The sequence below is a fragment of the Desmodus rotundus genome, chromosome 6, assembly GCF_022682495.2.
Source record: "Desmodus rotundus isolate HL8 chromosome 6, HLdesRot8A.1, whole genome shotgun sequence".
NCBI classification, from domain to species: Eukaryota; Metazoa; Chordata; class Mammalia; order Chiroptera; family Phyllostomidae; genus Desmodus; species Desmodus rotundus.
The window spans coordinates 88,350,586-88,368,265 of NC_071392.1; the positions used below are offsets into that span (position 1 = coordinate 88,350,586).

A 17,680-nucleotide genomic window follows, 5' to 3' on the forward strand; every position below is an offset into this window, starting at 1 on the left:
CCTGAGCTCACACATGAGCCTGTGGGATGTATCCGGGCTTAGAGCCCTAGAAGACTCGGTGTGGTCCAGCTGAAATTCTGCATTCCGGTGCCATGTGCTCACTCTTGAGTCTTTGCTTTGCAACTTGCTCTGTTGGCTAGAAAACTGACAAAGAGTCAATGTTTTTTTCTTCCTTTCCAGTCATCTTACCAAATGCACTTTAGAAGCAGAGGTTCTACCAGACACAAAAAGGCACAAGTTAACCTTTATAAATAATCTCAATGTTAACTACTGGGACCAGGAAAAAAAAAAACTGTAACTGGTTAATGGCATAAATTTGCCTAAAAGTATAAGTTGGACCATTTATCCAGTGGCTATTACTAGACATGAAAGCAATAATTTGCACTTACTATTTAAGACATATCGCAAGAGGACTGACTATATGTCAAATGTTATTTCTATTGAGGTACTCTAAAAAAAATTCTTCAGCAGAGCCAAGTCATTCTAAAATATTAAGTATAATGTTTTTTGGTATTCTTTGGAGTTCCGAAATAACCAAAGTACATATTGAATACCACAATTTGTGACATTAAAATGAATTCTTTTCATTAAGTGTTGAGGTAACATCAAGAGGAATAAAGCAAAAAAGCAAAATGAAGTTAGAAATAGGCTGTGTTCAACAGTGCTCCCTGATTTTTTCCAGAGACTTAATTAATTTACTTATTTGTTCACTCAGAAGTATTCATGGAGGGCCAGAAGAGATGCTGTAGTATTTATTCACTTGTACACAGCTCAGGGTGTTCGCATCAGCCTCTAGCTTTAGTGAGGTGTAACTCGAGAATAAAAATGTGATATTAGTATACGGCCTGATGATTTGACACATGCATACCTTGTGAAAGAATTCCTACAATCAAGTTAATGAACATACGCATCACTTCACATACTTACCTCTTTTGCTCACCATCTACCTTCTTAGCAAATTGCAAGTATGCCGTTTAGAATTAGGGACGGCGGTTCCCATGCTGTGCACTCCATCTTCAGAACTTATTTATCTTATAATTTCGACCAACCTTTTCCCATTTCCCCCACCCCCAAGTCCCAGGCAACTAATGTTCTACTCTCTGTTTCTACGAGTTTGACATTTTTTAAATAAGTGGTCCTAAGTGATACCATATAGTACTTGTCTTTCTCTGTCTGGCTTATTTCACTGAGCATAATGCCCACCAGGTTGTCATAAATGGAAGGATTTCCTCTTTCATCTAAGGCTGAGTAATATTTCATTGTGTGTGTGTAGGGGAAGTGGAGGTAGTCTGGCTTCCTCAGCCAGGTGTCCGGGTAGCTAAGGGAGGCAGTGTTTATAGCCTTGGAGGGGCCTGGTAAGTGGTGTTCTCATAGCCTTGAGACTGGATCTGATAAACTGTTCCCATAACATGAAGTAGGCTCGCATGTGTAGAATTATGTTATGTTATGTAATGTTCCGGTAGTTTTCAGGCTTTGTTCCCCTCTAGTACTTACACAGGTAGGGACTCCCTGCTGGGGGCAATGATGATGAGAGACACGCAAGGGGACAGGTGCCACGATGGGTGCCACTCTGGGGAGCAGGGGCCACTACATGAGACATGCAGGTAGACACGCAGCTTACAGCATGAGTGGCTTGCCCACCCATGAATAAAGGCATGCCAGACATCCCAACAGCTCTGTGAATATTTTACAGTCTGCACAAATACCATGGACCTGCCTGGCCTTGAAGGGTGGCAACACAGTGTGTATATAGGCATTCTGTCCAGAAGGTACCCTTTCTGTACCTTCTATATGTAGAAGGTACCTTCTGGGCAGCTATATTACATACCCAGCTGTGTAATATGAAAAATAGAGACATTTATTAAAGAAGATACAAGATACAAGAACTACTGTACATAGGACAATGATGCCTCAGTCCCCTTCAAAGTAGGCACCTTGGGACCTCACACAGTTCTCCCAGTTGCCATCAGCTGCCTCATTGTGTTTTCCTGAATCTCATCGACAGTCTGAAATCTCTTCCCTTGCAAAGGTGATTTTCGTTATGGGAAAAGTCAGAAGTCTCAGGGTGCCAAATCTGGGCTGTAAGGGAGCTGAGTCACCTGGGTGATTTGATGTTTCACCAAAAAACTCTGCACGAGACACGATACATGAATGGGCGTGTTGTCGTGATGAAGCTGCCAATCACCAGTTGCCCATAGCTGCAACTGAATCATCCGAATAGTTTCTGTGGAGGAATGTTCTAGCTTAATGCAAAATTTGATGCAGATTCATTGTTCTGCTTGCTCAATCATTTTGAATGTGATGGCCACACAGTACGCATGCTCACTCAACAGCATCCGCCACCCCCACTGACCAGTGCAGAGAAGTCATTGTTCACGCATGTGTGTTCCAGTCCACTCTCCTTGGCTGCCAGGTCACGTCAATGCCATGCAAACCCTTCTGGTTATATTAACAATGGCTGGAGTTTTTCCGGACAGATCTCATATATTCTGTCCATCGTTGACAGACACTGAGTTGTCTCCACATCTTCCCACTGTGAGTCATGCTGCACTGAAGGATGCTCGTGTTTATAATTCATTCTGTCACTTTCTGCCACAGGTCACCATTGGCAGCACGGGTGTAGGAATGAGTGTTGAAAGTCATCCCCTTAAAAAAAGTCATTTAAAGAGACACACTTGAAAAGAATTATGAAATATTAATATCATCTTCATTTTCTAAGTAGACTTTACATTGCTTAAGACTGACATTAGAAAACACTTGTTTTTAATTTGACTGTGCTCTAATGAATAATATATTATGAACAGTTTCTAAGAGCAACCAAGAATTCTACCTGCAAACCCGAGCTGCAGACGTGAATTCATAGGGGAGCGCACTGACATTGTGTCAATCTTCATGATCTCGTCCTCTGAGAATGCAAGCTGCATGGCAAAGAAGGAGGTCAGGGGTGTTTTCTCAGTGCCTCTGCAGCAGCAGATCAGAGTGAAATAATCACCCAGAACAACTGCCATGCGGGCTGCACCAGGAAAGCCTGTGCCCCAAGGAACGCAGGTCGAATCTCTCCTCAAAGAGTTTGCTTTTGATCTTTATGAATTACATATTACCACTGTTTTGAATTAAGCAATTGCTGGCTGGTTGTTGATTTAGTAGCTAACAAGTAGGTGATTTTGAAAAGCAGTGTTTAGTATCATTTAAAATATTATTGTAAAAGTTTGTTTCTACTGAGATGCTTTTCTGATATCTGTTGTTATAGTAATAACTCATCCATGTGCATACAAAAATGTCAGAATGAGAGAATAGGAAATACTGCTATGATATAATTTGATAGAGAAATATTAGTAGATGGTACACATGGCAGTTTCTGTATGGAAAAGTTACATGGGAGGGTTATCAGCATTTTTATGCATTCAAAGTATAGTTACAGCGCCCATCCTTCTGTTAAAAATATTTAAATAGAAATTACAGTATATTTATCCACATCATATCAATTGCACAATTAAAATCTGTGGATATCTGATGTGTTTATATGTACATATACACAACAAAATATATATATACACATATACTGATACAAATAAATACTGATCTATGTCATTGATTACATATAATTATGTATACTGCTGATTATATATACATATACTGATTGTATCTATACATTGTATCTGATTCTTACATATCTCTATATCTATGTATAATATATAGATATATAATAGCTATAGCCAGTAGTTTTCCAGTACTTCAGTGCAATTTTCTTCCCTGCTAGCATCTGAATTTATAATCATTCCATATTAAAGCAAAGAAGCACATAACTCATTTCCGAGGTGTTTAGACCGTGACAGACGCAATCTCTTTAACTAAGACATTATACAAACTGAAGGGATGGTTCAGCAGGATCACTAACACCAGCTCCGTCTGAGCAGAAAATAGTCGCACATCATTAACCTTGACTGTACTTGAGGGTGGAATGCCTCCTTCTCGTGGAGGATCACCTGGGCACAGCAATGGGCACGGTAACGTCAGAATCGCCTCCCTCGAGTTAGAAGTAAATGTAGATTCTCAAAACATGTTAAGTACTTGGATATCTTTTTTTATATACTCACACATGCAAAAACTTGTTTTACACTTGCTATTTAGTCATGTCAATTTTTATACATGGCTTTCTGGGATGTGAGTCTAAAAGAGATTGCTGGTGATTTCAGCTCCTCTGTTAGAAGTCATTTGTGGATAAGAATCAGCTGAGGGACTTTTCTGGACCAGTCATGAAATGCAAACAGACGCTCAGATGGAATAGGGGTCGCCCGGCTTTAAAGGCGGGTTGCTAGCAGGCTCCGAGTGTCCTGTCTGACAGGCCACTTTTTGACAAATGGCGTCTTCTAACTGTGAGACCTAGAATGCAAAACAGAAGGCACGCTTGGACCACCCTTAAGGTCCTTTTCCCAATTCCCTAATTTAGGTTTTTTGTGAAATGCCTGCGGGTGTTACAAAAGTGATGGGATTTAATTTACAGGAGCGTTTATTAAGTTAGCCCAGCGAGGCTGATTCTCATTGCAAACATCAGGTCGCTTTTATGCCCACAGAAAAATCTGATCAAAATGCTTAATAGAATGACCATCCCTTTCATAATCTTGATAATTATAGAAAGAACACATACTACTTACATTTTTGAAGTGGTTCCAGAACCATTTTTCCCCATTGTGTGTATGTTTGATAAACAAGCAACTCCCTAAATCTCCATCCCTCCACTGCCCCAGTACAGAAGCTAATTACATCACCGTCTAGCTTTCTTACTCTGGGTATTCAAAGACCTCCGGGCCGTTGCCTGCTATGCTATTTGCAGGTTTCAATGCCTGGATCACTGCCACATGCTCCAATTACTCCCCTGCTGTATTCTTCAGAGATTTCAGTATGTGTAGACCATTCTTTCAATAACCTCTCTCTTAATTATTGGACTTTCTCTCCGCCACCGATAGGATCTTCCAACATGTCATGGCCACTCACCTATAAGGTCATCCCCTGAACATCAGCGTTATCGTTAACTACAACCACTCCATAATTTTGCTGCTCATCCTCTCCAGGGCCCTAAACCAAATGCAACAGAAAGGCGTTTTCCCTACACTTTTTTCACTCATGCCCTCACCTCCCTTCCACTCAGTCTGTGTCGTGTTCTAGCGTCTTAATCACTCCCTTGAAGTGATCTTCAGTTTCTTTGCTCCTTCCTCCTTCCATTATACCTGTTCAGAAAAATCCCAAAGCTGGTTAACTGCCGTTCTCCATGTGCTGCTTCTCTTCCCCAAGGGAGCAGAACGTGGCTGGGAAAATACCACTCTCAAGGCCCTACGTTCCACCTCTGTGCCCCTGACTCACGAACTTCTCTCTCTAGCTCCGTCCTCTCTGCAGGGCCTCAGGCCCTTCCCCCAACTGCCCGCTCACAGTCATCACAGTCCAACAGCATCTCAACCTCTTCGTGTGCAGAGCCAAACTGTTCATCAAAAACAGATCTTCCTACCTCAGTTTTCTCCACCTGAGTAAATGTCAGCTCTTTTTACCTATTTACTCTGACCAAAAAAAAAAAAAAAAATTTAGCTTCATTTTTGACTTTCCCTCCCACCTCTCACATCCAAAATTCAACTCACCAGAGAAGGCTCTACCCTCAATATGCCCTGAATCCAGTTGTTTCTTACCATCTCCACCAGTTCCTCTCCCGGGCCGTTCATTGCGTGTATTGCCTCCCTGATTTCTCAACTGACCAGCACAGCAGCCAGGGTGATACATTTAAATGAGACAGTCTCTTCTCGGTTATTGTCAAAGCCAAAAGCTCTGTAAGTGGAGTTTTTATTTATAAATTATTGCCTTTGTTTACAGATGATGAAAATTATGTATTCCTCCATTGTTAAAAAAAATCTTTGTAATCCTTTTTGTTTAAAAAAAATCTTATTTATTTTTAGAGAGAAGGAAATGGAGGGAGAAAGAGAGGGAAGCATCCATATGCAAGACAAATATTGATTGGGTTGCCTCTTGCACATGCCTACCCAGGGACCAGGCCCGCAACCAAGGCGTGTTCCCCAACCAGGAATCAAACCAATAACCTATTGCTTTGTGGAGTGATGCCCAACCAACTGAGCTATATCAGTCAGGGCTGTAATTCTTTTTATTAGTTCCACACTGTAACTGTTACCTTTAAATGGGCACTATCTAGGGTTGGGATCAGGCAGCAAGGTACTAAGAATAGAGGTTTAAGTTGTGTTTGCAATATTATTATAGTTATTTATCTACAATCTCCTCTATTATGGTACAGAAAGAGAGCTGTTTCATGCTATAGCTAGTTGAAATATTTTTCAGGAAAATTCCTATGGCAAAGCTTCAGATACCACTCACCTTTAATGATGCCTATCCTAACTCAGCTCTCCTGAAAAGGGCTGGAACCCAGAGACAAAGTATTTCATTCACATCCCTGATCTGAACAACCAGCTCCAATCAGGGGTCATCCTGTTTGCTCTCTATCCCACTCTCAAAACTACCCCTGTGGAATTTAACATGCGGATCCTGCCTACCTTCTGGATCCTTCTCTGGCAGAAATCCTTCTGTTTGTACTGGCTGACTCAAATGTATCTGTGGACCACTTGTTCCATAAGCTCAAGGCAGAAAAACTGGCAAATGAAATTAACCCCCTCGGTATTAATTTTGTGTTTGAATTTCTCAGTGTTGTTGATGGAGAGGATATTTTCTCATCGATTTGGTCATTTCTCTTGCGCCTCCACACTTCCTGCTGGTCTCCTTGTGGTGAACTGGTTTCTTTTATCTGTCCTTGGTTATAAGGCTTCTTTCCAGCTAGTGTTCAGTTGGTTATTCAGGATGATTTTTCTACAATTTAGTTGTAATTCCAGTTTGGAGGAGGTTTGTGCAGCTTCCACTTACTCCTCCGCCATCTTGGATCTCTCCAGTTGGCCATTCTTACTTGACTTTGTTCTGGTCCTCAGAGGTTTAACAAGGCATTTCCAAATGACTCTTACGATGCATGGTCCACTTAGTCCAACATTAAGCACAATCTTATAGCTCAAACACTCCGATGTTGACCTCAAGTGTTAATGACTGAACTGTTATTGTGAAATTGTTATGCAGACATATTATAATATATTATATATTATATTAGTTATACGTCTTTTCTATTACTTGAAGATTAGGGATTGGAAATGAGTAATTCCAAAAGGGTAGTTTTATCCTGAGTCCCTGTGCCCATCGACCAGGATTCTGTCTGTCTCAGTCGGCTGTGGGGTTGGGTATGAAAATGTGTGCACAGGGGTGACAGTTTTGTTTTTAAGTCAGTCAAATGTGCTGAAAAACAGAAAAGAAGAAAAAGGCCCAAATAATTAGAAAGCTCATATGTAAATATTTATTATTCCCTATAATCCTGTATAGAGTTGCTTTAGCCTTACTATAATTCTCATATTAAAAACTGAACCCCAGACATCTGAGTGCCCTGTTGGGTGGTGGCGGCAGTAGTGGGGGGTGGGGGGGGGTATGTAAATGGATATAAGTAAACATTTGTCATTGAATATAATCATCATAAAGTTCCTCAACATGACTTTGTGGACCATGGATCACAGAGATTATACTTGAAGCTTGAAATCCGCTTCAGTTAAAAAGGTCAGCTACCCCTGACCACTGAAGGAGTCCAGTGTCTATCTCAGAACGTCTCATTTGTTCTGATGCACCCTGCCATCGAGTCCCACCAGCCAGAATCTCCTCTGTCCTCAATGTCACCGTCAGAGCAGAAGAGGTTCAGAATGACGGTGTCTCCAAAGGCAGAGCACTTACACCTAAGGCCCTATGACTTCTGCAGTTCACAGAACGTCACCGCCCTCATTAATCCGTCATGTCGGAGAAGTCTGGGAATGAGCATCTTCCGTGTCTGTCCCAGGAAAGTCCTCGGGGTAGATTTTTATTGGATAAATGAACATTTTTTGCTGCGTGAATGAGTAGGCGAGCGATCCTATACTCATCCTCTAAATATAAGTGATCTTAAGTCATCACAAATAGATGTAATGTCAGGCAATTCGTGATAAATGGTCAAGAAGCTCTCAGAGGAGACAGAAACCACTTGTAACTGGGAGAGTCTGGAAAGGTTTTCTAGAAAACGGCTTCTTTCAAGGGACAAAGGTAGACTAAGTGAATATGCACAACACTAATTCAATCAGAATAAACATGGGCAAAGGTGACGGAGTGGGAAGAATGGAGCACCTGTTGGAGAAAGACAGAAGTTTGGCTAAAATACAGGGAGAAAAAACATCACGCCCCCTAATGGGCAGTTGGACAGTGAGTGCTAAGTCAGACATCAGGCATTTTACTGGGTGGGAAACCCTTAGAAAAAACAGAGAGTTTATGAAGTACATTGTGGTCACCTTGAAAACACAGTGACTTGAATGGCAGATGTAAGGTAGTACATGAAAAGAATAACTCATAAATTGAATAACAATAATTTTTTTTAAAAAGAATAACTCATGGAAAATAGACGTCTTTCCCGGATGCTTTTCCTGTTCACAAATGCGGGCACATACACTCTCTGCCTGTAATTCGTTTTCGGAAGTTGCTCCAGGCCACCAGCTTTTATCTTTCCTGGGATGCAGGAAGAGGGCAAGGTTAATGCTCCATCAAAGGGTAGACACAGCCCAATTGTTCTGTTCAGGAAGTCTTTTGGTTTCTATAGGCCAACGTAAATGTATAATTCTCAGAAGAGAATGCTGAAAGAGGGGATGTAAAGTGGGCAAAATTGGCATATCTTAAAATTTCAGGTTGCAGTTGAATAAAAAGTACTTAGTAAAATTCGTTTTCAAACAGAAACATTTACATCACAAAGAATGGTTCAAACATCAAAGTAAATAATTTAACTGGCTCGTGTTGAAAGAAATACTCAAGAGTAACAATTCAGCTTCATTTATCATTTGACAAATGGTGAAACTAAAGAAATCACAAAGAGTCTACCTCAAGTTTACTTTTGCATGAAGACTTTCTGGAATGTTCTAGCCCGCAGTGTATCCTCAAGACCTCACTCAACACCTGAGCCTTTTAACCTATTCAATATTGTGAAACAACTTTACTCTCATTAACTAAAGTTAATTATAAGACTGCTCTACATTGCTCTTGGGTATTTTATTTCTTAAATGAGGTAGCATAAAGCAAGGGCCCTGTCTGGTGTTTTCCTTGAATCTCACACTTCTCATTTAATGCACAAAGTTGCAATATAATTATCATTATGTAAATTGCATGGAATTGAATCTGTCACCCACTTCTACTCCAGAATGGAGGATTCGATTTATAGTAGACATTTCTTTCTTTTGTGTGTGTGTGGGAGGGTTCATTACAGGTTATTTGGCATATAAAACTACATTCGTTTCAAGTGTATAACATAGTGATTCAACATATATGTATCTTATGATGTGCTCACCCCGACTGAGTCTAGTGTCATCTGTCATCGGCAAACTTATCGCAGTGCTAATGACTACTTCCCCTTTCCCACCCAACCCACCCCTCGGGCAGCCATCCATTTGTTCTTTGTTTCTATCTGGTTTTGTTTGTTTTGATATTTTTAAATTCCACATATAAGTAAAATTATATGGTATTTATCTTCTCTGACCTTTCTTTTGGAGCTGATTATTATTTATTACTGTTCAGTTTATTTTATTATTTTGTACAAACTACCACTCTTTCTAGGGCCCATTTATCAGTTGAATTCTTTGCTGTTTGGTCTGCCATTATTCACTTATCACATAGATTCATACTTTAGCCCTGGCTGGTGTGGCTCAGTTAGTTGGAGCATTGTTCTATGAACCAAAAGGTCGCAGGTTTGATTCCTGGTCAGGGCACCTGCCTAGGTTATGGGGTCCATCCCCCACTGGGGTGTGTGCAGAGGCAACCAATCGATGTTTCTCTCTCATGTCAATGTTTCTCCCCAGCGTCTCTCCCCACCCCTCTTTCTAAAATCAATAAGCATGTCCTTGGGTGAGGATAATAAAAAAAAAAGATTTATACTTTAATAAGAAAAGGGATAAAAGGAAGAATTCTTCCATTGTTTTATTTCTTATGTTCTATCTGCTCTTTTAAAGTGGTGCTTGACCTTGTTATATATGTTAGAGGTGAAAGTCAGGAATAGATCCTTGGAATCAGAAAGCTGATTCTATTTATTCTTGTGTTTCCAATGCGTATTTTCCCCAATTGTACTTTGAGCCTAGTACAATTATTTTTTCAGTAAGCATTTTGACGAGTGCATTTTTTATTTAATTTAATGAGAAAAATATTCTACCTTCAACGAGGTCACAGTCTGGGAAGAAAGAAGTTCAATAATTACCCAGTTTTAATTGGCTTGATTATAAAATGGAGGCTTCCAGGTAGCAGAATTTGTGTTTAACTGGATATTCTAATTAACTCAGGAGGAACCCATCTGTTCAGTGAGGCTGCTTAGGACAGAGAAGCCTGTATTCTAAAGGATTATTCTCGGAGATACGCGTACAGGTACATAGAAACATGAGTTGATAGTTCAAGGTATACTTTTGGAGAAGCACCATTTTGCCAACAGAAACCAGCAGTCCACTGGGGAGATAGTCACAAGAAAAATGAAAAGGAAAGCTCATTGACTAAGCTAGCACTGGACCCAGTGGTTCTCCACAGGATGTAACCACGCCCCAGAACAGCCCCCTTCCGTGTAAGGGTGCAGGGCACGGTGTCTACAGGACACGAAGCAGGCCGCGTGTTTCTGATGAAGGGGACAGCGTGGGCGGTGGATGACAGCAAGTGCAGGCCATTTCCTTTGACTGACTTCCGGCATTCCTCATGAGGCTGGTTTGAATAACTGGAAAAATAATGCCTTAGTCTGTTCGGGCTGAACTACAAAATGTCATAGATGGAGTAGCTTATAAATGACAAACGTTTATTTCTCGCAGTTCTGGAGCCTGGGAGCACAAGACCAGAGTGCTGTGGTTGAAAGTTGGTGTCTGGTGAGAGCCCGCTCCTGGGAGAGCCATCTTTCCTCTGTCACCTCCCGTGGCCAAGGGGCTTTCCTGGGCCTCTTCTGTACGGGGACTCATTCCGTTCATGAGGGTGGCGACCTCCTGGTCTAGTAACTTCCCAACGGCCTTACCTCCTCATGCCCTCACTTGGGGGCTTAGGGTTTCAGCATAAGAACGGGTGGGAGGACCCAAACATTCAGAACATAGCAGATGGTAACATTGGCCATTCTCGCTCTATTTTATTGGGGGAACAAGTATTTACTTCTACCCAGTAGCCTCAAACCTGTGTCAATCCTATGTAAACCGATCCATAAAGATACTTATTGATTCGTCCCTCCAGTTACCGTAGAGCTGGCTTCCCTCAGCAACAAGGCCAAACTCTCTCTCTCTCTCCCATCCTATTCCCTTTACCTTCACAGAAAGTCTGCCCTAGTGTGGGGAACCGTTCCAAGCATGAGAAATGTGGCTCAGCCCCCACTCGGAAAAGCCAGTGGGGAGCGAGGTTGGCGGGCAGGACCCACGTCCATGGATAGGTTCTCCAGTGGGAAATCAGGCCTGCATTGTACCCAGACTGCTATGAGACTTGCTCTTGCTGAAACTCCCTCACCCTGAATTGAGGCAGCAAATGTTTACTGAGTATCTTCATCTTCCTAAAGTCTGTGTAAACCACCCAAGTATGGAGGATGAGCAGCTTCCCCCTTGAGCTGTAACATTCTTCTCTTTGAAGTAATTAGCAGTGTCCTGTCCTTTGTCCTCCTTAAAAGGTAATCACCTGTGGTGAACCTGCGCATAGTAAATGAGGACCATCCTCCATGTAATGTGCCCACAAAAACAATAAAAGCTGTCCAGGAGGGGGTCAGGGGCCCTCTCTTTAACTTGGAGAGCGGCCACGCAGCCCCTTTTTCTCCACAGGATTTCTGTAGTCCGTGTGTATGTGTATTCGAATATAGCAACCACAACGGATCCTGCTGGCCGGGATCCGCGTCACCCTAGAAATGGTTCCCTTTCTCCCGTGTAGACTGCACTACAAGCTTCTAACCGAATCACTGCCATAACCTTTAAACACACTCCAGTCTGTCCCCTGTTGATCTTGACCCACACACATGTCTCCCCAACCTCTGCTCCCTGTTAAAATCAAGACTCACACCAGAGGCATTCCCACAGCCTCTCTGCCCCGTGATCCTGGCCACTCCAACCTGGCTTTCGCCTCCAGCACTAGGCCAGGGCAGGACCCCCCAGAGGTCGCTAATGACCTGTGTCTCCTCATAAATTTTGTCCTTTGTTTCTCCTCTTGGAAGCATTGGTCACTATAAATCAGTTTTTCTTCCTCGAAACAGACCCTTACACTGGTATCCATGACATCATGCTCTTCCTATTTTTCTCTTCTTTCTTTGGATTCGGCCCACTCTTGCTAATTTTCCTGGTGGGCTCGTTCTTCTCTGCCCAGACATGACAGGAGGGCCCCTGAAGACTCGGTCGCCATCTCTGTCCCCCTTCTACTCTCATCTCTTCCATTAGGCAGGCTCATTCAGACCCGTGGATTCCGTTTCTGTGCACTCTGAAGACTCCCAAATTGAAATTTTCAGTCAAGGCCTGATTTTTGATATACCTGGGTTTACTGAACAGGGTCTCAAATGTCACACATGGAAGTCATTTGCTGTCCCTTATATCCTGAAATCTGGCCCGCCTCTGTAGCTTTCTCTGTAGGAAATACATAAATGCCCATTCTTTAGGTTAAGAGGCCATGGAAAATGCTTTTCCTTTTTTTTAGAAAAAACACTTGAGTGCTTTAGAGTTTCTCAACTTTTGCACTCTTGACATTTGGGACCAGATAACTAACTCTTTGTTGGAGGGGGTCACTCCTGTGCATTATAGGCTGCTCACCGGCACCCCTGGCCTATACCCACTAGATGCCATTAGTCCGCCTCCCAGTTGCAGCAACCAAATCATGGCCAGGTGCTGCCAAATGTCTCCTGGGAGGCGAAACCAGCCCTGAGTAAGAGCCGCCGCTTTCCCAGGAAGGCAACATAGTAAGCTTCCTTTATTAAAAAACAAATCATTCTGAAGTTTTTATGGTGTCACTGGAACTAAAGATCTAAGGCAGGAAAATAATGCGATATCTAGTAAGTGAATTATCATTCCTGGTATATGCCTGAAATGGATAATATTATGTATAATTTATGAGCCATCAATATTCCCCACATTGGTTACATGCTGTGAATTTCATGTGTTATCTAAAATGCTCCTCACAAAATTTGTTTAAGATTTGCCTATCACCTCACATCAGCCAGAACAGCTGTTATAAAAAGACAAGCCGTAACAAGTGCCGGCGAGGATGGGCGAGAAGGGAACCCTTGGGCACTGTGGGTGGAGCTGCATATTCACAGAGCCCCTGTGGAAAACAGTATAGAAGGACCTTAAAAAAAATTTAAAACAGAACTACCATATGATCCAGCAATTCTACTTCTGGGTATGTTTCTGAAGAAAGTGAAATCACCATCTTAGAGAGAGATCTGCATCTCCACTTATTGTAGCGTTATTTACAGTAGCTTAAGAAACAAGCTAAGTGTCCATTGACAGATAAATGAATAAAAAAATACGGTATATATACACAATGGAATACTTTCAGCCATAAAAAGGAGGAAGTCCTGCGTTTTCCCACAGCATGGGTGGACATTGAGGGCATCCTGCTAAGTGAAGGAAGTCGGACAGACAGAGACAAATGCTGGGTGATCTCGCTTGCCCGTGGAATCTAAGAAAAACAAACTCATAGAAAGAACACATTGATGGTTGCCAGAAGAGGTGGTCATGGTTGGGGGAAATGGGTTAATGTGGTCGAAAGGTAAAGACTTCAATTGTAAGGTTAATTACAATTAATTAACATTCTGGGATATAATGTGTAACACGGTGACTATGGTTAACAATATTGTATATTTGAAAGTTGCGAAGTGAGTAGATTATAAACATTCTCAACACAAGAAAAAATTGTTACTATGTGAGGTGAGGGATGTTGACTAAAGCTATTGTGGTAATCATTGCAAATATGTTCATATGCCAAATCATTGTGTTCCACACCTTAAACTCATACAACGTTATAGGTCAATTATATCTCAATAAAACTGGGGTGGGGGAGATTTGCCCAGTCAGAAACCAGAAACCACATTTGAGCCTTGCCAATGACTCCAGACTATGTCATCATATCATCTCTCTGCTCCCCTCCTCCACCTCTGAAACACAGCCATGCTGTCTCTTGAAGTCATCAATACTTTCCCTGTCACCCAGAGTCCTCCTGCCTGGACGGCCCCACTCCTGTCTCTTAGCCCCTTTCACGCTTCAGAACGTACATCAGATATCAGCTTCCCAGAACATCCTCCCTGCACCCCCAAAGTCACCTCTGCTCTCTCACAGTCTCTCAGAACACCACTGTTTTCCTTCTCCTGCACTCGCCCGGGTTTACTAGTGAACATGCATCTGTATTATTATTTGAATATTTATCACACCCAGTAAACTTTAAACAAGTGGTAAGGAATCAACTCTGAAACATGGATCCCTTGCAGCAACATGCACGACTAAACTTGGGAGGGAGGAAGGGAGGAAGGAAGGGAGGGAGGGAGGAAGAGTGCCCAGCACACGAACTGCTGCCTGGTCGCCAGCACTGTGCTTCAAACAACCCTTGTTAGACTGGTATTCGCCTCTGTCATGCCCCTTCCTGGGCATCATAATTTTCAAATCTTCCACCACCAGCCTCTAAAGTACTATTTTTCAGAGTTGTTACATTGCGTGCATGAATATTGTCCACCTTTACATTTAAGAAAACTATGTTTAGATGGTAAATGCATTCATTAATCAGTTGAAAGTTTATCTCACCAAATATCATCGTTTTTTTAATGTATTTATTGATTATGCTATTACAGTTGTCCCATTTCCCCCCCCTCACTCCACTCCATCCTGCCCACCCCCTCCCTCCCACATTCCCCCCCTATAGTTCATGTCCATGGGTCATACTTATAAGTTCTTTGGCTTCTACATTTCCTACACTATTCTTACCCTCCCCCTGTCTATTTTCCACCTATCATCTATGCTACTTATTCTCTGTACCTTTCCCCCCCTCTCCCCCTCCCACTCCCCTATTGACAACCCTCCGTGTGATCTCCATCTCTATGGTTCTGTTCCTGTTCTAGTTGTTTGCCTAGTTTGCTCTTGTTTTTGTTTTAGGTGTGGTCGTTAATCACTGTGAGTTTGCTGTCATTTTTACTGTTCATATTTTTTATCTTCTTTTTCTTAGGTAACTCCCTTTAACATTTCATATAATAAGGGCTTGGTGATGATGAACTTCTTTAACTTGACCTTATCTGAGAAGCACTTTATCTTCCCTTCCATTCTAAATGATAGCTTTGCTGGATACAGTAATCTTGGATGTAGGTCCTTGCCTTTCATGACTTGGAATACTTCTTGCCAGCCCCTTCTTGCCTGTAAGGTCTCTTTGGAGATATCAGCTGACAGTCTTATGGGAAGTCCTTTGTAGGTAACTGTCTCCTTTTCTCTTGCTGCTTCTAGGATTCTCTCCTGTTTAATCTTGGGTAATGTAATGATGATGTGCCTTGGTGTGTTCCTCCTTGGGTCCAGCTTCTTTGGGACTCTCTGAGCTTCCTGGACTTCCTGGAAGTCTATTTCCTTTGCCAGACTGGGGAAGTTCTCCTTCATTATTTGTTCAAATAAGTTTTCAATTTTTTGTTCTTCCTCTTCTCCTTCTGGCACCCCTATAATTCAGATGTTGGAACGTTTCCAGATGTCCTGGAGGTTCCTAAGCCTCTCCTCATTTTTCCAAGTTCTTGTTTCTTCATTCTTTTCTTGTTGGATGTTTCTTTCTTCCTTCTGGTCCACACCGTTGATTTGAGTCCCAGTGTCCTTCCCATCACTATTGGTTCCCTGTACATTTTCCTTTGTTTCTCTTAGCATAGGCTTCATTTTTTCATCTGGTTTTCGAACAGATTCAACCAATTCTGTGAGCATCTTGATAACCAGTGTTTTGAACTGTGCATCCGATAGGTTGGCTATCTCTTCCTCGCTTAGTTGTATTTTTTCTGGAGCTTTGAAGTGTTCTGTCATTTGGGCCATTTTATTTTATTTATTTATTTATTTTTGTCTTGGTGCGTCTGTTACTTTAAGGGGCGGAGCCTTAGGTGTTCCCTGGGGCGGGGTAATGCTGGTTGCTGCGCTGTGACGCTGTATGTGGGGGAGGGGCCGAGAGGGAGCAATGGCGCCCGCTCCACTCTCCTCCGCATTCCAATCTTTCACTCCACTACCCACAATCAAACTGGGCCCCTCTGGTGCTGGTTCCCGAGTGGGTGGGCTTGTGCACGCCCTAGGCCCCTGTGGGTCTCTCCAACGACCTCTCCTGTGAGTCTGGGAGTCTCTCCTGCTGCCGCCCCAACCCCCACAGGTGTTTCAATCAGAGGTTTGAGGCTTTATTTCCCTGAGCTGGAGCCCTGAGTTGCGCTGTCTGCTTTGCTCCCCGCCGTTTGTCCAGTTTATCTGTGCGCGAATGTGGGGTCACAGGGTCTGCTAGTGGTCAGACTGCCTGCCCCGTTCATCCCACACTCCGCCAGTCTTGGTCCCGCCACAGCCACGCGAGTCCTCTCCACCCCGGCAGCCCGTCTCCACCCCTCGTACTGGTCTGGATGAATGTTTATTTTTTATTTCCTTGGTGTCGGACTTCCTTGCCATTCGGTTCTCTCTCAGTTCTGGTTGTGCGAGGACGGCGCAGTGTGTCTACCTACGCCGCCATCTTGGTTCTCCTCATATCATCGGTTTTTAAACTGGAAGTTCTACCTGTAGCCAATTGGAGTTGGAATGCAGTTGTAGTTTATTTGGTTGGAGTGTGTTTACCATTGGCTCTTCAGAAGAAAGGGCTGTGGCCCTGGGACATTTGTCTGGTGAAAAGAATGAAGCCTTGGGTTTGCTCAGTGAATAAGTAAGAAAGAGTCCTTTGGGGCAAAAGTATTAGGACTGAATTTGACGCTTGTTCTGGAAAGACAAGTTAAGAATGTCACACTGGAGTATAACGATACCTGTGACATTTTCAACCTGTTTTAAGATTTTCATATTTTTACATCAATTGGAATTTCTTATCACCCGCTTTCTCCTGCATGTCCTACAAACTACAACAAAAAAAAGATGTGCCTCTGGGTGTTTTCAAACTGCCTGTGGATAGTCCGTGGCTTTGTGAACACCTAGAACTCTGTTTGAATGTGGACTCCAGAGTTGAAATAACAAAATCGGAAAGAGCAAATTGTTTTCTTTGACATGCTTCACATTTTACAGCCTGCGGAGGAACAATGGCAAAATTTGAACATGTTCAAATATTTCAGAACCATGAAATTAGTATCTATTCAAATAGCAATGCTTTGTTGTAGTTTTAAATAATACATGCACTTTAAAGTATTGGAAAACTTTTTATATGCTCTCTCAATACATTATCAGGTCCACTAAAATGATGAAAAGTTCATAGCAAACAAATGAAGGAGAGATATTGAAACTTACTGAAGGTCACAGACTGAAAGGTTAGGACTGAGAGTAGGAAGTGGAAAACTATGTTCTTGAAGACAATTCAACTGCCGTAGTCAAGGTTACGCCCTCTATTTGTCAGTAGTTGACTGGGATATGCCCGTTGCTGAGCTTAC

At 42.4% G+C, this 17,680-nt stretch overlaps 1 protein-coding gene across 1 annotated transcript in view; it reads left to right on the plus strand.

Annotated features, from left to right (window-relative positions):
• The window catches only part of CNTNAP2 (contactin associated protein 2), a 1,617,197-nt gene that overhangs the window by 949,361 nt on the left and 650,156 nt on the right, over window positions 1–17,680 (plus strand). The window lies entirely within an intron of this gene.